Source organism: Hyperolius riggenbachi, chromosome 12 (assembly GCF_040937935.1).
Source record: "Hyperolius riggenbachi isolate aHypRig1 chromosome 12, aHypRig1.pri, whole genome shotgun sequence".
Classification (NCBI taxonomy): Eukaryota; Metazoa; Chordata; class Amphibia; order Anura; family Hyperoliidae; genus Hyperolius; species Hyperolius riggenbachi.
In genome coordinates this window covers 83,403,575-83,424,864 of record NC_090657.1, presented here as the reverse complement: position 1 = coordinate 83,424,864, position 21,290 = coordinate 83,403,575, and the positions used below count along the sequence as shown (strand labels likewise).

The 21,290-nt window shown below is 45.7% G+C and overlaps 1 protein-coding gene and 1 long non-coding RNA gene across 10 annotated transcripts in view; one reads left to right on the top strand and one right to left on the bottom strand.

The window, feature by feature from the left end:
* The window catches only part of LOC137540857 (uncharacterized), an 82,988-nt gene that overhangs the window by 59,745 nt on the left and 1,953 nt on the right, over positions 1-21,290 (bottom strand). The gene's annotated exons all lie outside the window — the stretch shown is intronic.
* Positions 7-4,500, top strand: LOC137540861 (uncharacterized). The gene is made up of 3 exons (XR_011025061.1): positions 7-143; positions 558-667; positions 3,950-4,500. It is a non-coding gene; the product is annotated as an uncharacterized lncRNA (long non-coding RNA).

Sequence of the window (21,290 nt, the reverse complement as noted above, 5' to 3'; positions counted from 1 at the left end):
ATGAATCGACGGGAATCGACGGGAAAATCGAGTGCGCGAACGCACCGTGTGTATCCAGCATATAAAGCATAAAGGTCATGCTGAGAATCCCCTATGGAGAGATGGACTAGCCCAAAACCTGGATTAGATTTCTGCTACCTACTGTAAGTGACAGGAACATAGGAGAAAAGTAATTTATGGCTCATTTTACTCTACAAAAAACATGCATCTTATGTATGTGTTTACATGTATTTTAAATGTTAAGATTTTCACGGCAGTGGTTCTTTTAATTGCGGCTAAAAAAAGCATGGTACTTCCTTGGTATAAAATGATACGCAATAATAAGAAAATGATAATGCAATATTGAATAACTTAACAAGAATGTTTACCTAATACTTAGCGTGCAGGTGTAATTATTTTAAGTTTTACATCTGCACATAAGAGTCTTATGTGCAGATGTAAGGAACCTGCATGGGCACACCAGTAGGCTCTTTTGCAAACCGCTTTATATATAATTTAGAGAAGAAAATGTTTATTGATAGCAAAACATATGCAGACTGTATGATGTGTTATTTCAGGTTTGTGGATGTTATCCTGATTTTCTGGAAGGGTTCCAGTGAGGTGTTTGAGTCCATGGTAGAGGAAGCTAATTGTTTACATCCCACAATCAAATGTTCTGAAGTTTCTGGTAAAGCAATTAACTATTTAATTAATTAATTTAGATTTAGTGAGCAGAAAAGAGGGAGGCAACTTTATCACTAAAGTGTTCAGCAAGCCCACAGACCGAATCAACTACATGAGCATAGGGAAGAAAGACCTGAGCTTGGGGACTGTCTAAAGGTACCCACACACTAGCTTGACTTCCCATAGATATACAGCAGATTCTATCACTGTGATCAAATCTGCTGTGAAATCGTTAACGCAAATATTGACCAATCGACCGATTTCCATCTGACATTGGTTGATTCTGTCGATTGGTCCAGAGGGAAAATTTCACTGGATCAACAGCGGTTGGTTTGATTCGACGATGACTACGCAGCATAGTGGCAGCAATAATTTCAACTGTCCAGCTGGTTCGGGTCCCCGGGGTCCGTGCTGTCACTTCTTCCAGCTGGCCTTCTTCTCCATATCCTTTTCACTTCCTGTCCCATCCTGTGACAAGCAAGAGTTCAAAGAGTAGAGCGCAATCTACTGTTTGAACTTTGGCTTGCCACAAGACAGGACAGGAAGTGAAGAGGACACGGAAGAGGACGCCGAAAGAAGTGACAGAATGGACCACGTGGACTCATGCCGATGGACAGGTGAGATTATTGCTGCTGGCCGGGTCAGCCCAAATCGGTGGAGGTCTGGGGGCGTTGAGGTAGGCGGCAGCTCCACAGGTTTTGAATCAATTTCATGGTGATGATGCTCATGTGATCAGAGAGGGATATATCTGTTGGTCGATCTGGTGGCTATCGACCAGTGTATGGCTACCTTAAAGAACAACTATTAAAGAAATTGTCCTTCTGTAAACCACACATACCTATAGAGCTTTTAGCCAGCAGCAATAGAAAGCTTTTCAGAAGTCTCTCACCACAGCCTATGAGGAAAAAAATGCCTCATTTATCAGCTGTTTGTAACAGATTGTGTCAGCGTCAGAGGCTAGAGCTATACCATGTAGATAGGTTCCACTTCTCTGTCACTATTAGCAGAGGATTTAGGGCTTGTTCACACCTAGGGCATTTTCGCCTTTTTTTAAGTGCCAGCGATGTTCAAAATCGCCCTAAAAGCGCTTGTGCAATGATTCCCAATGAGAGTGTTCACATGTGAGTGGTTCGATTCTGATCCGCTCACCAAAGCGCTGCCTGTACCATTTTTTAGGGTGATTTGCCTCAATGGAAGGTATAGGGAAATCGCAAAGCGCTTGAAAAAATGCTTTGTATAGCGATTTCCCCAGCGCTTTCATTAATAAATACATTGTATTTATTAATCTCCGGGTGAAAAAGTTCACTTCCTGACTGACGTCAGAAGGTGAAAAAACAGAATCGCTCTGCAAAAGCGCTTAGAGAAGCCCTTTTTTTTTTAAAAGAAAAAGTGCAGCGCTCAAGAATAGCTGGGAGGCGCTAAAAACAATTACGCAAAAAAAACGAAAACGCTGGCATCAGCGATTTCGATTTTAGATGTGTCAAAATCCTTACTGTTTGTTTCTTGTTGCCCTGCCCACACACACACACACACACACACACACACACACACACACACACACACACACACACACACACTGCTTTCTCACAGATCATATGAGAACAGCTGAGGGATTTCTTAGCTACAGAGAAAAGGTCTGTAGAGAAGGACCTGTACTTTATTCCTGTTCTTGTATGCTCCCCCCCTCCCATTCAGAATGAGCTCTTCCTGTCTGTAAACTGTTTATTTAACACTGTGAGGCAGAGAGAGACAAAGGATCAGGCACACAAAGCTGCAGCTGATGAGTTATTTACACACATGGCACCCAGGATTTTCCTCTTTACTTTATTGCACAATAACTTGACCTGAAGAAGCGACTGTGCGGTCGCGAAACGCGTTGGCAAAGTGCTTAATAAATTATTTAATCTAGATATCTGTTTACGAATCTTCATCACAGGTAAGACTTAAACTCTTACCATCGTGAACCCGAATACTTTTATGATAATATTGTAAAACTAAAGGGCGCCTCCGACTGTTTGAATTGCCTATTTACACACCTATTTGAAGCCATATTTCTGCTTTCTATCAATCTGAACACGTTACTCCATTCTTGACGCCATCCTTAGCCTCGCTTAACATGACGTTTTCTTACATCCCCATAGTGGTCAGAATAGGGGACATTACACATGTGGTAGTTCCTATGTTATCTATGCTTTAAAATGCCCATGTGGGCAAGTATAAATAGGGAAAACTAGAAGAAGCATAAACACGTGCATTCAGAAGCACAAAAAGGAACTTACAAATGGGCATGGAATCTCGAGACACCCCCATCTCGAGACACCCCCAGTAACAATACATTTTATAAGAGCAGCCATTCTGCAGCACAGGTGTGTTGGATGGCTTTAGACCAGGTGGGGGCGTTAAACAGAGGAGGGGCAGGAACAGGCTGTTATTACAGAAAGAAACTAGATGGATCAGAAGACTGGATAGTTGATCTCATTGGGTTTAACCACTTCACCACTGAGGGGTTTTACCCCTTGACCACCACAGCAATTTTCACAATGATCGCGCTGCTTAGTGGAGAAGCAGCGGATCATTGCGGGGCTTAGATCAACGAACGGGAATGGATTTTCCCGTTCATTGATCTCCGGGCGAGCGGCGTGTTTACCCGCGGGAGTGCGCGCTAGAGCGGGAGCGCCGGCAGCGGCGGGAGTGCGGAAAGTACAGATTTCTCCGTCCCTGGGGGTTAAAGGATGGAAAAAGGGACTGAGAAATTTGTACGGGCGGGGGTAAAGTGGTTAAAAAGGAACTGTAACCAAGGATTGAACTTCTTCCCAATCAGTAGTCGACACCCCCTTTCCCACAAGAAATCTTTACTTTTTCTCTAATAGATCATTGGGGGGGGGGGGGTCTGTATGGCTGATATTGTGGTAAAACCCCTCCCACAGTGTGATGTCATGACTCTAATCCTGACAGATTGCTACCTATGAAACTTGTTGCATTGTGGGAAATAACGCCTTTTTACCAACTGCCAAGCAAGCAATATCTCCCTCTGTGCATAGAACTCTCAGTAATGAAAATTCTGAACAGATCACCTGGCAGAACTAAAGATGTCACCACCAGCGATAACTTTCCGAATGCAAATCAGGGAGAGGAAAGATTTTACAATGGTCAAACACTGACTAAATAATCTATGAAAATATTGTAAAATATAAGCAATTTTATGAATTATGCTATTTTCACTACAGTTCCTCTTTAAATGAGCAAATTAACCAGAAGTGCTTTTTGTAATATGCTTCCTTTACAGGAAGGAATGACTCAGGCTTCCGAGGAATGAATATGAATGGACAGCAAAGAGCATCGCAGAGTAGACAGAACATACTGCCCTGTGTTATAACTGTATTTAGTTGTTTGTATAGTACAATATGGTGCATGTGAAGGGTTAACCTGTAACTCCGCCCTAGTCACATGGTGGACTAGTATGGACTCAGTATGGGAATATGTTGGTGATGGGAGATGGAGAGACACACCTGATGAAGGGCTCCTCCCAAAACATGTAGTGTGCAGACATTGCAAATAAACTGGGCGCAAATTCAGGCCAGTGTTGTGCCTCCTTTTGTTGAGTAGTAACATATTGGGCCCATTCCAATTCAGTTTTTCTCTTAACCATTACTACCGCTGAGACAAGAGCTAGTAAAATTACAGGGTATATGATTATTAAATTATGGGCTAGAAATTTGTGATGGATGTAATACTGAAAAAAGGCACCATTATTTCCAAATAAAATATTGTCACCATACATTGTACTGGGGATATATTTTAATGTTGCAATAACCGGGACAATTGGGCAAATAAAATGTGTGGATTTTAATTACAGTAGCATGTATTATTTTAAAACTATAATGGTTGAAAACTGAGAAAACATTTTTTTTCTTTTTTTTTCTTATTACTCTCATTAAAATGCTTTTTGAATAAAATAATTCTTAGCATAATGTACCACCCAAAGAAAGCCTAATTGGGTCGAAAAAAAAATAGGATATAGATCATTTCGTTGTGATAAGTAGTGATAAAGTTATGACCTGGGGAGATGGCGAGGGACCGAATGGCCTCAAGCGGGCTGGAGGAAGCCCTAGGCGAGTATGGATCCTGTGACTTCTTTCGTCTCAGGTTGCCTTTAAGTTTTCTCCTAGGTGATAATTTTTCATCTTCTGTTTAAAATAACTTTTGCACTCTGCAATTGAAAAAGTATCAAAAAGTAGGTTAAGACTGCTTTCACAGTGGGACGTTACAGGCGCACGTTAGAGCCGCCTGTAACGCACCCCAACGCACAGCAATGAAAAATCAATGGGCTGTTCACAGTGCCCATGTTGCGTTACATTGTAACGCAGCACGTCTACATAACGTACTGCATGCAGTACTTTACTGCATGCGTTAGACTGTTTGCACATGCTCAGTAGGGTTTTTTTTTTTCATTTTATGGGCGGAGAGGAGGCGGGGAGAGGCCGCTACGTAGCCAGGCACATGGCTACTTATTATTCACTGCACTTGCAGTGTTTACATCCTGGAGCGGCCGCGGATTGGCTGGCGGGACCATGTGATGCGGAGAGCTCTGCTAACGTGGTCTCCGCAGTGCCTCCGACAGAGCAGGCGCACCAAGAGCTGCTTGTAACGCGGCTCTTGGTAGCGTCCTGCTCCAACACCACCAGGCATTGCGTTAGGGGCACGTTATGTGCCCTATAACGTCCCCTAAACGCAACGTCCTGGTGTGTAAGTAGCCTAAAAGTACTTTCAAGTTTAATCATAGTATGTTTCTTTTGCCAGTAGTTAAGAGCTTATCGCCCATTTATACGATCTTTGAACTGCTTCATACTTGGCATTTGATTGTTATGATTGTATTCATCTGCTCCTCCCACGTTGTCATATGACTATTTATCATTGTACTTCGAATCCTGTCAGGTGCTGTAGGTGTAACTGGGATTTAATTTGCTGTCTCATTGTTGTGCTATCATTTTTCTGCAATGAAAAAAAAAACAATTTGAAACCTAAAAAGTTCTTTCAAAATTATTAAAGTCTTTTTTTGCTTGCTAGTGGCTTAAAAGTCATTTACTATACATTACCTGTCCACGTCCGCCGCTAGTTCTGGGTTCCTTCGTTCATACACACGCCCCACGTGGCTGCTGGAGTAACCTGGACGTGTGTTTGATGCCACACATGCGCCCACATGTATGCCGGCAACCATGTGGGGTGTGTTATGGACGCAGGACAGCGCCCAGAGCCAGTGGCAGCCGCGGACAGGTAATGTATACTGTACTGGGCACCAGGGGGAGCATACTGACCATGGGGGGGACAGAGTTGGGGGTTTCATCACGTTTGTCGCTCGGCCCAATATCGCTCGCCCGTTACTGCTGTGCACCTGACCGATCGTGACAATTAATGCAACCAATTTTGGCCTGAAATTGGTCACATGGTCGATCGGGCATGCACTTGGCGGCACCGATTTTCATCTAATTAGATTATAATAATTGAATCGGATGGTTGGTCGGCCGCCAAGTCACCTGATGTACAGTATGGCCACCTTTAGGAGAAAAAGTTAAATGCATATGGGCCAAAGTGAATTGGATTGGGCACATTGTGCATTAGCAGGAGTAGTGTACTTGCAAAAAGGATTGGCACCAGCGTAAAGGTGCGTACATACGCACTACCGCCGGCAACGACAGGTCCGCCGGACCCTCCCACTGGGTGGACGTTCTGCCAACAGTAGCACGTGTGTATGTGCTGTTGGCAGACTGATAAGGGTGTTTCTGAACGATTAAACTTTAAAGTCTGAAATTCCAGAAGTGAACCGGAGGCGGGGCCGGAGCATCGGTGAGTGGCTGCGCCAACACAGGATGTCTGCGGAGGACCGTTAGAAGCCCCGGGTAAGTTCAACTTATTTTCTCCTGACCCCCCTACAGTATCCCTTTAACTCTCCCAATCAGCAAATTGAGTTTCACAGGGTCATTGGTGACTCTGCTGTTCATTAAAGCTAGGAACACACTCTACAATCTGTGGTGCATCAGGAAAACGATTGATATCTTCCTGAATTTGTTTGTGTACCTGGTCTATCTCCTTGCACCAGTATGGATCTCAGTACATGTGTTGTCCACTATCGGTCACACCTATGCAGCCAGTCATCTTTATATAAAGCTATGCAAGTGTCAATCATGTACCACTCCTGACTCCGATCAGAAATACAATCAGATATGTCAAGGCTTTTAATAGATTTTCATCTGATTCAATATCATTATTAAATCCGTCAAATTTTTGAAAACTATCTATTCGTGTATGTGTACCTTAAAGTGTACCAGAGACGTCAGTAAAGAAAGATTTGGTACTTACCAGGGGCTTCCTCCAGCCCCATAAGCACTACTGAGTCCCTCACCGTCCTCCCGAGTGCCTCCGTTCTCTGGCTGTTGGTCCCGGTAATCTTGCTCAGTCACATCAGTAGTGGTCTTCTGCTCCTGCACATGCGTAGAAGAGCCCAACTGGCGGGGCTGAGCCAGTTCCCTGGACAGATAGCCGAAGAACAAAGAAACTCGGGAGGACGGCAAGGGACTCAGCGGTGCTTATGGGGCTGGAGGAAGCCCCTGGTAAGTACCAAATCTTTCTTTACTGACGCCTCAGGTTTACTTTAAAGGGAACCTAAACTGAGAGGGATATGGATGTTTCCTTTTAAACAATAACAGTTGCCTGGCAGCCCTGCTGATCTCTTTTACTGAAGTAGTGGCTGAATCACACACCTGAAACAAGCATGCAGCTAATCCAGTCTGACTTCAGTCAGAGCACCTGATCTGCATGTTTGTTCAGGGGCTGTGGCTGAGAACATTAGAGACAGGATCCGCAGGAGAGTCAGGCAACTGGTATTATTTTAAAAGGAAAAATCCATATCCTTCTCAGTTTAGGGTCCCTTTAAGGGCCGGTTCAGATGGACAGCTTTTGGCAGCTTTTTTCGTTGTGCTGCTGCCCAGAACAGTGCTTGATATAGATAGTCCTCATGCTGTGATAAGAGTCCTAGGGGAGTACAATGAAACTGCAAATACAGCAGACCCCAGAAGCTGCATGTAGCATCTAGGAAAACTTGACAGATTGCGGCGTGTGTGTGATGTCACACACGAGCCCACATGTACATTCATCTCGATATCACTTGCCGTTACCCTCATGCACCTGATCGGCCACAACAGCCTGATATCTTGCAGCATGTCCGATTTATACATGCAACCATTTTCAGGCCACATTGGTCACATCATTGATCAGGCATGTTTCTTGGCAGCACCGATTTTCATCCGAATCGATAATGATTATCGAATCCGATGGTCGATCAGCCGCCAAGGCGACAGATGTATGGACACCTTAAAGGGGCACTTAAGCCAGGAATAAAAAAAACAGTTTTACTCACCCGGGGCTTCTATCAGCCCCCTTCAGCCGTCCGGTGCCCTTACAGTCACTCATGGACCCTCCGGTCCCCCGCCGCCAGCTAGTTTCGATTTCGCTGACAGGGCCAACAGGCCTAGCCATGTGTATTTTTCTTCGCATTCCCATCTGCAATAGCATCCTGCACCTGTGCAGGGCGCTATTGAGGACAGAAACATGAAGAAGGATATGCGTGGCCTGGCCTGCACAAGCAGCCCACTGACCAGGCATGGGCGCAAATTCGGCTTCGGGTGAGTCCGGATAGTTCTATACGGATCTCACCCAGTAATGCTGTGCGGTGTGGGCGGGGGGGGGGCTTACCTGTCTGACGTCTTCTTCGGTCGTCCCTCGGCGCCTCCCACAATGCGGTCCACGCGCATCACGTGATTTTAAACACTTCCTCCTTCAACCCGGAAGGAGCAAGTGTTTGTACTCACGGGACCGCCGCTTGGAGCACATTGTGGGAGGCGCCGAGGGACGAGCGAAGAAGACGTCAGACAGGTAAACTTGACCCCCACACCACACAGAATTACTGGGTGAGATCCAGATAGAACTATCCGGACTCGCCCGAAGTCGAATTTGCTCCCATTCCTGCCACCGACTCCCTGTCAGGGCATGTCAGCAAAAACAAAACTAGCTGGCGGCGGGGGACCGGAGGCTCAGTGAGTGACTGCAAGGGCACGTGATGGCTGCAGGGGGCTGGTAGAAGCCCCAGGCAGGTAAAACTGATTTTTTTATTCCTGACTTAAGTGTCCCTTTAAGGAGGGCAAATGCTTCATAGCAATAGATGTGCAATAATTGTATTTACAGCCTAAATTACTATTCTCTAAGCTGCCACCTGGTGGTCACAAATGGACTTGCGATTTGTTATATTTTTTATCACTTCAATTGTTCCGCATCATTTCAATTTACCTGTAACAGCAACTAGGAGGCCCAATTATAAAACACTTTACAAGTCATTTCACACAAAACACCGCAGCTCATTGCTGTGAAACCCAGAACTGGTGGGCAGATGAGGATTCATTATTGGCTTTCACTGAGCATCTGAATTGTGTATTATCCCATTATAGTGCCCCATCATTGTTTATGCTACTGTATACACTCTGCTGCACAATGGCACGGAAGATGCCGGAGCTACATACATCCAGCATAGGTAGCCATACATCAGGTGACTTGGCGGCCCATCGACCATCCAATTCGATTATTATAATCGGATGAAAACCAGTGCCGTCAAGTGCATGCCCGATAAACAATGTGATCAATACCGAGGGCCGACTTGCTTGATCGTGTTACCAGGACAGGGTGCAAACGTGATGAGACCCGCAGCGCTGTCCCCCCTAATGTGACACCCCCCCGGTTACCTGTCCGTGGCCGCCACTTGTCCTCCGCTTGCTCCGGAGACATACCTCGCTCCATACATGTGCCCTACCTGGTTGCCGGAGTGACAGGGCGCTTGTGCGGTCACACACACACCCGCGTTACTAGGCAACCATGTGGGCCACGTTTGGACGGGCAGGGAGCCCAGAGAGCGCGGAGGACAGGTAATGTATGTAGCATGGGGCACGGGAGGTGGAAAGGAACACACACATTATGGGGGGACAGCGAGGCAGCACACAGGGCCGATGCCGGATCGAATTTAGCATAAAATTGATCAGGATTCAGCCTACGGTGTATGGGCAGCCGACAGATCCCTCTCCAATCAGATTCGATTAGAGAAAGATTTGTCTCTTGGTTGTATCTGCCCATTATCGCTAGATATCTTTACTTGGTTACCACGTCTGGTCCCGTTATGATGTGTAAAACGGAACCACTGTTTTTGTCTAAAATGAAAGCCCCGCCCCAACTACAGATGCTCTCCTAGGTTTGTGTAGGCAATGAGCCACTGAGCTTGTTTTTCTCTGTGGAGAAATTCCTTGATTAGTTTATGTCAAACAAAATCACTCTGAAAATGCCTGGACAGAAGCCCAGACACTGGTCACAGTGCAAGTTACACAACAGACAGCCTGTACGTGGATCCACCTGGTACAATAAAATAGTATGAAAATCATAGTAATGAACTCACACTGTACTCCTGGCATTTCAGGGCCTGAACACCTGCGCGTTTCTGTGCCGATTTCAGAATTGTGTACCAGTATGATATGCTGATGTGTTGAAATCAGCTCAGAAACACACAGGTGTGCTGAGGCCACTCCTTCATTTGGGCGCCAGGTCATGCTGATAAGTTAGAATATCGGTAATGTTCTCTCCCCAGTATTCAGCACTTGGTTTTGCTATAATAGCTTCATCTGTCTTTTTCAGCCTTGTTTGCCATTGATGAAGCCCTTTCACTTCCTAATGCCTAACCCCCCACTGTAACCCCTTACTCTAAATCCTTCCTGAATACTGTACTGGTTAAGGATCCATCTCTTACACTAGAGATGAGGGTTTGAATCTTGGCTCTTCCTGTTCAGTAAGCCAGCACCTATTCAATGAGGAGACCTTGGGCAAGACTCCTCAACACTGCAGGGAGGCCTAGTGAGAGCGCCCTTGTGGCTGCAGTTTTCAAGCACTTTGAGTCCGACAGGAGAAAAGCGCTATACAAATGTTAGGATTACTAATGTGAATTTCTTCCTGTCACCCAATGCCTAGCCCTAACCTCAAAAATCTATTAACCCTTCGCACTCTCGCATGCAAATGTTCAAACAAATGCATTCACAGATTCACTCATCCAGGCGCTACTGTTATCCCTACAGCCAAGTTAAAAGCCAGGGTCTTAGTTCACAGAAGAATGCATTCTTATGCTTAGTCACCTATACTGCGCAGAAGTACCCAGGTAAACATAGGTGTCCTAACTCTGGCCCTGTAACATGCATAGTGCAAACATGCAAACATTCATTGCATCAAACTTATCTAGGGATTAGGAGCACACATCCTGACGTCCTCTCCTGGGACAGATAGCGCATCTTACCAATCGCACAAGGGAGCTAACGTAATGTATCCATGCGCACCATGCACATACACCAGCATAAGCTGTGTGCATGCTGACAAACACATACAGGGGAAGGAGGGAGTGCACTGAATTAAAACCCTAGCCACAGGGGTCAGTAACAAGAAAAAAACACATATATCCAGGCACATCGCCTCTAGTTAGGACATTAAATAAGTTATTAAGGAAAGGGAGGTGCAGAAGGGGGTGTGGCCAGAAAACAGCAAAAATCCATTAACCCTTCGCACTCTCGCATGCAAATGTTCAAACAAATGCATTCACAGATTCACTCATCCAGGATAACAGTGGTGCCTGGATGAGTGAATCTGTGAATGCATTTGTTTGAACATTTGCATGCGAGAGTTCGAAGGGTTAATAGATTTTTGCTGTTTTCTGGCCAAACCCTCTTCAGCACCTCCCTTTCCTTAATAACTTATTTAATGTCCTAACTAGAGGCGATGTGCCTGGATATGTGTTTTTTTTTGTAGCCCTAACCTCACCCCATTGTAAACCTTTCCATTGGTGAATTGTTTCCACCAATGTCTAATTCCTAAACCCTCCCAACACAAAGCGCTTCCTAAACTCCTGACCCTAATCTCTGCACCCTGACTATTATCTGTAACCTCCCCCCTTCCCTACCCTAAAATTCAAACCTTTCTAAAGCTACTCCTAACCTCTAACCTCACTGGCCTGTAATTCTGCTATCTGGTGCCATGGTGGAATATCTGTACAACCGATATCACGGACTTGGCTACATAATAGTTGAGCCCGGGTGCCTGTTAAAATATTGGCTATGCAACAGATAATCCGGACACCTGAACTGAGAAGGATATGGAGGCTGCCACATTTATTTCCTTTTAAACAAAACTAGTTGCTTGGCAGTCCTGCTGATCTCTTTAGCTGCAGTAGTATATGAATCACACACCTGAAACAAGCATGTGACAAAGCCAGTCAGACTTCAGTCAGAGCACCTGATCTGCATGCTTGTTCAGGGTCTATGGCTTGAAAGGATTAGAGGCAGAGGATCAGCAGAACAGCCAATGTGGATTGTTTAAAGTTAAATAAATAAGCCTCCAGTTCCTCTCCGTTCAGGTGTCCTAAGTCATTAGCTACCGATTTTCCCTGAAAGTAGGACTTCCCCTTAAAGTAAGCTCTAACATATACTGTATTTCGAGCATGCTCAAAATATAAGCCCTCCCCCTAAATTAAGCCCTAGTTGCAGTGGAAGTCTCACCTCCCTCCCCTCCCCGCTGCTTTACCTCCTGCTGGCACCCTCCTCCAGAAAGTCTGATCCCCATGCTCCACTGCCCGGTGGCATAATTCAAAACGCAGATCAGCTGAAGGCAGCTAGACTTTCACTGTAACAGCGTCTCCATATACAGGAAGTGACATCTCTGATCTGTGGTTTGAATTATGCCTCCAGGCAGCGGAGCATAGGGATTCAACTTTCTGGAGGAGGGGGCTGGCAGCAGGCAAATCGGCGGCGGGGGAAGTGGACTGGCTATGCACAAGGGGGATCTGCTTATACATTAGGTGGATCTGGATATGCACAAAGGCAGGATCTGGCTATACATTGGGGGATCTTGCCATAAATGAGGGGATCTGGCTACACACAAGGGGGAGCTCGCTACCACCACAAAATATAAGACCTCCCTGAAAATAAGCCCTAGCACATCTTTTGAAAGAAAAATTAATATAGGACAGTGTCTTATTGTTGGAGGAAACCCAGTATTATTGGAGCTAATGGGAAATGCCCTTTGCCATTGCTGTCAAAAAGGTAAGAGTAAAAAAATAAACCTCTGCTAGCAGCGAATGGCCGCACTCCTTGATAAATGACCCCAAATTTTCCCTTAAGGTGCCCATTAACGGTACAATTTTTCCTTCAGATTAGATCTTTCGACGCAATTTTTATGATCAAATTGTATAGAAAACTGTGCTGTGTCAACCAAATCAATGAGAAACGATTTGTTGGTCGATTGGAAAAGGAAAAAAAGATTGATCCGAAAGTTGAATTTTATGATTAAATCGGAATGTAAAACCTTCTTTAATTGTTCCATAAATGGAAACAATCGATAATTGCCTTCCGTTTCGATCGTTCAAATCGTGTCTAAAGATCGAATCTGAAGGAAAAATTGAAGGAAAAGTACAGTTAATGGGCACTTTTAGGGTGATATCCGTCTAATTTCTATTCATGTTTATGTCTAGAAATATAGAGGGGAAAAAAAATAATCAGAAATTAAATGTTTTAATCATTTAAGGACCGTGGTTGTTGAAATCTATGTCCTGTTTGTGGCCGCTTATTTCTAACAGGATGTAAATTTCAACTTCGCTGCCACGCGGTCCCGCTGCTCTGCCCCCACCACAGCCCACTTTTCCATCCGTCAGTTGACAGCAGAGCTCTGTGAGCCAGTCAGGAGCCGATTTCATTGGCTCCTGACCACGTGATCACTGTGAGCCAATCCCATTGTCTTACACTGATGAGAGTCAGAAGCCAATGATATCGGCTCTTGACCGGCACACAGAGTTCTGTCGTCATAGCGACGGCAGAGAGAGATGGGCCTGCGGCGATGGGAGAGTGGCATGACCAGCCGGTTCTGTGCGGCGATTCTTCGGTAAGCCCCGTTTTGTGGTACCAGCAGTCTCTGGTCCTTAAGCCAGAGACTGCTGGTATGGAAAGGGTTAATGTAGTGTCCTGATCATATGTTAACATACTTTACAAGCTAAGTGCACACAACAGCTACAAAATATGCATTCAAGCATCCTGGTACACAAAGCTCTGACAGCGGTTTCTATTTCGGTGCACACTTCCCATTTTCATAACAAGATCAGGCTGGGGTTTACTAAAAGTCATTTTGTTCAAATATGCGGAAATCTGAAGCACATTCTCAGCAAGTCACACTAGGACTTGTGTGTCACAATGTCTACCCAGCAGCGTGTGATAGAAAGTGGCACATGAGCCATTACATAACTGGATCATGATTGTTTTTGGCGTGGTGAACTGGGTGTAGTACGTGATAATTCAAGCAAATCATACACTGGGTGTGGAGTACTTAGGAGGCATTTCACATGAGCTACATGACAAGGGAGCCAACATTTCAAAGCGATAAGTGAAATTACTCACTACTACTATATACTAATATACTACGCATACCAGCTTGGGGCGTAATAATATCAGTGGCGTAATGAGGTAAGCAAGGTTAGGGTCAGAGAAAGTTAGTGTTTGACTTTAACCACATAACGATCAGCTAACACCGATAGGCGGCGGCTGATCGTTTGTGGGTTTCCATGGTTCCATGTCAGTTCACGGAGTGTGTCTCCGTGAACAGCCTGCGAGCCTCCGATCGCGGTTTGCAGGCTAAATGTAAACACGCAGGGAAGAAATCCCCTGTGTTTACATCCATACGGCGCTGCTGATTGGCCGTGGATCGCCGGCTTCTGATAGGCTGAAGCCTATCAGAGGCGGCGCAGGACGCATCGCCGTCTTGTGCCGCCCAGGGGAAAGAGGGGAAGGAGGGAAAGGGAGCGAGGCGGTAGATCGCTGCGGAGGGGGGCTTTGAGGAGCATCCCCCCCTCCCCCTGCTCGGCCACACAGAGCGGCGGCGATCAGATCCCCCCAGCAGGACATCCCCCTAGTGGGGAAAAAAGGGGAGAAGTCTGATCGCCCTGCCTCAAAGCTGATCTGTGCTGTGGGCTGGAGAGCCCACGCAGCACAGATCACAGAAACCAGCCCCGGTCCTTAAGTGGTTAAGGACAACTGTAGTGAGAGGTATATGGAGGCTGCCATATTTATTTCCTTTTAAACAATACCAATTGCCTGGCAGCCCTGCTGATCTACTTGGCTGCAATAGTCTGAAACAAGCTTGCAACTAATCCAGTCAGATCTGACAATGTCAGAAACACCTGATCTGCTGCATGCTTGTTCAGGGTCTGTGTCTAAAAGTATTGTTCCCTGTTCACATCTGAGCAATTCTCGGGTGATTCCCACTAATTGCTAAAGTGCTAGCGCTTTTTAAAGCGCTAGTGCTATTTTACCCTATGGCAGTGACCTCACTGTCGTGCTATGCGATTAGCGCCAATCGCAAAGCGCGTTACATGCAGCATTTTTGCCGCGATTTTGGAGTGATCACGATCGCTCTGAATCGCGGAAGTGTCCAATGATTTTACCATGCAAATTGTGGTAAAATCACTAGCGCTTGCGTTTTGCTCTTTTCAGATGTGAACAGGCCTTAGAGGCAGAGAGTTAGCAGGACAGTCAGGCAATTGGTAATACTTATAAGGAAATAAATATGGCAGCCTCCATATCCCTTTCACTTCAGTTGTCCTTTAAAGTGCACCTGAAATGAAAGGGTATAAAAGTTTTTTTTACATGCCTGGGGCTTCCTCCAGCCCCCCCATGCCGATTGCTCCTGTTAGCTCTGACAGGTGGAGCCAGTTGGTGCAGGCGCAGTCTGCGCAAGTGTGCTCCCTCGGCTAGGAGTATTCTGCGCCTGCGCAGAGCGCTCCTGGGGACAGGATAAAGGTGGGGGATGACCAGGCCAGACCGCACAAGTGTGGTACGCCCCAACTGGTGAAGCTGATGGGGCTTCTACCAGACAGTCCAGGAGGTGGAGGATGGCGGAGAGGGAGCGATTGGCATAGAGGAGGCTGAAGGAAGCCACAGGCATGTATAAAACTTTTAGGTTTTGTTCACATCTAAAATAGAAATCGCAGACGGCCACGTTTTGTGCTTCTGTGAGGGATTTTTTCCCTCCCGGCGCTAGAAACGCTAGAAAAACTCATATGTAGTATAAAAAAATGCAAACGCACTAAAAACGCACACAAAAAAACCTGCACATGACAGAAAACGTGACCTTTCACGCTCTGTAATGTGTGCACTCGGCCTTAAAATTAATCAGCTAATTTCCAAGCAGCATCAATTTGCATAAAATTAGCCTAAAATTTGCATCCCCTCATCCATCCTGCGCAGTACATTCCACACCACCTGCGAGTGATTGACAGCGGTGCTCACGCAGGTGCAGTAGAGGACGACCGCTGGGGACCGGGAGCCAGCGGCTGAGAGCAGAGCTGTGGCGAGGGACATAGTGGCTGCTAGGGGCTTGAGGAAGCCCTGGGTAACTGCTAGGGGCTGGAGGAAGCCCCGGGTAACTGCCAGGGGCAGGAGGAAACCCAGGGTAACTGCCAGGGGCAGGAGGAAGCCCCATGTAATGCCAGGGGCTGGAGGAAGCCCCGGGTAACTGCCAGGGGCAGGAGGAAGCCCCGGGTAACTGCCAGGGGCTAGAGGAAGCCCCGGGTAACAGCCAGGGGCAGGAGGAAGCCCCGGGTAACTGCCAGGGGCAAGAGGAAGCCCCGGGTAACTGCCAGGGGCAGAAGGAAACCCCGGGTAACTGCCAGGGGCAGGAGGAAGCCCCGGGTAACTGCCAGGGGCAGGAGGAAGCCCCATGTAACAGCCAGAAGCTGGAGGAAGCCCCATGTAACAGCCAGGGGCTGGAGGAAGCGCCGGGTAACTGCCAGAGGCTGGAGGAAGTCCCGGGTAACTGCCAGGGGCTGGAGGAAGCCCCGGGTAACTGCCAGGGGCTGGAGGAAGCCCCGGGTAACTGCCAGGGGCTGGAGGAAGCCCCGGGTAACTGCCAGGGGCTGGAGGAAGCCCCATGTAACAGCCAGGGGCAGGAGGAAGCCCCATGTAACAGCCAGGGGCAGGAGGAAGCCCCATGTAACAGCCAGGGGCTGGAGGAAGCCCCGGGTAACTGCCAGGGGCTGGAGGAAGCCCTGGGTAAGTAGGTGTCATATTTTATTCACAGCTCGGATATTACCTTTAAGGTGGCCACACAACATACAATTTTTGAAATATCTTTTCAATTCAAAAATTTTAATAAATTTTTCTTACTGATTGTAACATCTCAAAAACCTGACCAATATGACACACATATGTTCAATTTTACGCCAATTATGATAAAAATGATTAAAAATTCTAAAAAAAAAAATTGCTTGGGGTTTGTACATCAAGAAATTGACAATTTTCATATACCGGTAAATTGATCAGAAAAATCCAACACTCCCATAGGCAACTCAACAGAAACTCATAGAAATGTGTGGAAATGCACATGCAATAAAGCAAGCTAATGATGACATCTAGTGGTACAAAAAAACATAGCCAAAATATAAACAAAAATACAGCGGCTTGCAAAAGTATTCGGCCCCCTTGAAGTTTTCCACATTTTGTCAAATTACTTCCACAAACATGAATCAATTTAATTGGAATTCGACGTGAAAGACCAATACAAAGTGGTGTACACGTGAGAAGTGGAACGAAAATCATACATGATTCCAAACATTTTTTACATATAAAGAACTGCAAAGTGGGGTGTGCGTAATTATTTAGCCCCCTTTGGTCTGAGTGCAGTCAGTTGCCCATAGGTATTGCCTGATGAGTGCACCTGTGTGTAATCTAATGTCAGTACAAATACAGCTGCTCTGTGGCGGCCTCAGAGGTTGTCTAACAGATTATTGGGAGCAACAACACCATGAAGTCCAAAGAACACACCAGACAGGTCAGGGATAAAGTTATTGAGAAATTTAAAGCAGGCTTAGGCTACAAAAAGATTTCCAAAGCCTTGAACATCCCATGGAGCACTGCTCAAGCGATCATTCAGAAATCGAAGGAGTATGGCACAACTGTAAACCTACCAAGACAAGGCCGTCCACCTAAACTCACAGCCCTAACATGGAGAGCGCTGATCAGAAATGCAGTCAAGAGGCCCATGGTGACTCTGGACAAGCTGCAGAGATCTACAGCTCAGGTGGGGGAATCTGTCCGTAGGACAACTATTAGTCATGCACTGGACAAAGTTGGCCTTTATGGAAGAGTTGCAAGAAGAAAGCCATTGTTAACAGAAAAACATAAGAAGTCCCATTTGCAGTTTGCCACAAGCCATGTGCGGAACACAGCAAACATGTGGAAGAAGGTGCTCTGGTCAGATGAGACCAAAAATGGAACTTTTTGGCCAAAATGCAAAACGCTATGTGTGGCGGAAAACTAACACTGCACATCACTCTGAACACACCATCCCCACTGTCAAATATGGTGGTGGCAGCATCATGCTCTGAGGGTGCTTCTCTTCAGCAGGGAGAGGGAAGCTGGTCAGAGTTGATGGGAAGATGGATGGAGCCAAACAGTGGCGTAGCTACAAACCTCTGGGCCCCGATGCAGAATCTGCCCCCCCCAGGATAGGTTAGGTAGGTAGCTGCCCCCCCCCCCCCCAGGATAGGTTAGGTAGGTAGCTGCCCCCCCCCCAGGATAGATTAGGTAGCTGCCCCCCCAGGATAGGTTAGATTAGGTAGCTGCCCCCCCCAGGATAGGTTAGGTAGGTAGCTGCCCCCCAGGATAGGTTAGGTAGGTAGGTAGGTGCCCCCCCCCCATAATGAAGGGGGGAGCCGCAGCCGCGGGGAGGGCAGCCCGACCTCTCCCTCCCTTCCTCTCCCCGGGGCCCCCCCTTCAGATGCAGAGTGCGCGGCGCACGGAAGCGCTGTAAGCAGAACTCACCTCCATCCCTGCGTTCCAAGCGCCGCTGATCTCCTCCCGCTCTGCATAGATGCTGTTACACACTGCTTCCGGCTAAACAGGAAGCAGTGTGTAACAAAATCTATACAGCGGGAGGAGATCAGCGGCGCTTGGAACGCAGGGGCGGAAGTGAGTTCTGCTTACAGCGCTTCCGTGCGCCGCGCACTCTGCATCTGAAGGGGGGGGGGGGGGGCCCGGGGAGAGGAAGGGAGAGGTCGGGCTGCCCTCCCCGTGGCTGCGGCTCCCCCATCCTAATAGTGCGCAGCCGCGCACGGGCCGCACTACAAAAAGACATGGGCCCCCCCGGGCCCCTCCCCCGCCTCTTCAGGAGCCGGGCCCGGTCGCCGCGGCGACCGTTGCGACCACAGACCCTACGCCCCTGGAGCCAAATACAGGGCAATCTTGGAAGAAAACCTCTTGGAGTCTGCAAAAGACTTGAGACTGGGGCGGGGGTTCACCTTCCAGCAGGACAACAACCCTAAACATAAAACCAGGGCAACAATGAAATGGTTTAAAACAAAACATATCCATATGTTAGAATGGCCCAAAGTCCAGATCTAAATCCAATCGAGAATCTGTGAGAAGATCTGAAAACCGCTGTTCACAAACGCTGTCCATCTAATCTGACTGAGCTGGAGCTGTTTTGCAAAGAATAGACAAGGATTTCAGTCTCTAGATGTGCAATGCTGGTAGAGACATACCCTAAAAGACTGGCAGCTGTAATTGCAGCAAAAGGTGGTTCTACAAAGTATTGACTCAAGGGGCTGAATAATTACGCAAACCCCACTTTGCAGTTATTGATTTGTAAAAAATGTTTGGAATAATGTATGATTGTTGTTCCACTTCTCACGTGTACACCACTTTGTATTGGTCTTTCACGTAGAATTCCAATAAAATTGATTCATGTTTGTGGCAGTAATGTGACAAAATGTGGAAAACTTCAAGGGGGCCGAATACTTTTGCAAGCCACTGTATATCTCACTAATATTATAAATGGGAAAGTTTGGATGTTAGGATGTTTGTTACTCAATCACGCAACAATGGCTGAACGGATTTGAATGAAATTTGGCACACACATGGTACATTACCCGGAATAACATATAGGATACTTTTTATCACCATAACTAAAAAGTGGGCAGAGACAAATACAAATTTCACTGGGAAAATGTAAACTGCAGCCATTCTTACACTGTTAATGGCAGGGTTCTCAAACTCTGCAGTATTGAGGAAAGTGGGTGGAGCCCACAAAAGCCAATCTACATTCAACTATTGATTTTCAAGGGGAATATTTAATTCCTGCCATTCTTGCACTGTAATTGACACAAGCCTCAAACCTGGTACAGTTGGTCATTGGGTGACTGGGGTTCAAATTCAGAAAAGGGGGTGGAGCCACAAATAGCCAATCAGATTTGTTTCATTTCAATGCAAAATATTGATGCCAAAGACCGCAAAGCTCACAAACTTGGTCAATGAGTAACTGTGTTACGGTTAGAAAAAGTGGGCGGAGCCAACACCAACCAAATAAATACCCGGGCAACACGGCCATCAGCTGGTACACATATATAAACAAAATATTGAATTGTGTAAAATACGTAGGGAGGACACTTCTTAAATCTTTGTAAATATTGTATCAAATTTTTAATGGGACAACACTGAGAATATGACACTGATACAATTTAAAGTAGTCAGTGTACAGCTTGTTCCAATCAATTGGTACCAATCAATGTATCAGTTATCCAGCACCAAGGGATTGGCTGATGCTGTATAAGTCAGTGTCAATCAGTGCGCTTTCTGGTTGCTTGAAACTCCATAGGCCTAGCTAATACAGTACCATACCCCAATCTATAGGCATACCATGAATCTGTATTACATTTTAAAATACAGTAAAGGTGGCCACACACCATACAATTAAAAGATCCAATTTTTCACCAATTCGATAATTTCGATCGGTTGTCATGAAAAATCAAGAGCTTTTCTTTGTTTTGATTAACCCATTCGCGTTCCGTCGTTTTCACTTGAGAAATGTTCACCTCCCATTCATTAGCCTATAACTTTATCACTACTTATCACAATGAACTGATCTATATCTTGTTTTTTCCGACACCAATTAGGCTTTCTTTGGGGGGTACATTTTGCTAAGAGCCACTTTACTGTAAATGCATTTTAACAGGAACAATAAGAAAAAAACGGAAAAAATCATTATTTCTCAGTTTTCAGCCATTATATAGTTTTAAAATAATACATGCCTCCATAATTAAAACTCACGTATTGTATTTGCCCATATGTCCCGGTTATTACACCGTTAAAATTATGTCCCTATCACAATGTATGGCGACAATATTTTATTTGGAAATAAAGGTGCATTTTTTCCGTTTTGCATCTATCATTATTTACAAGTTTAAAATAAAAAAAAATATAGAAATATTTCATCTTTACATTGATATTTAAAAAGTTTAGACCCTTAGGTAAATATTTACATGTTTTTTTTTATTGTAATGATTTTTTTTTTTTTATATTTAACTATTAAACTATTTTAATATTAAACATTTTATTTGGGTATTTTTGGGAGAGTGGGATGTAAACTATAGTTTTATAATGTAATGGTGTGTTGTTTTTATTTTTTTTTACTTTTAGTGTAGTTTTACTTTTTGGCCACAAGATGGCGGCCATGAGTTT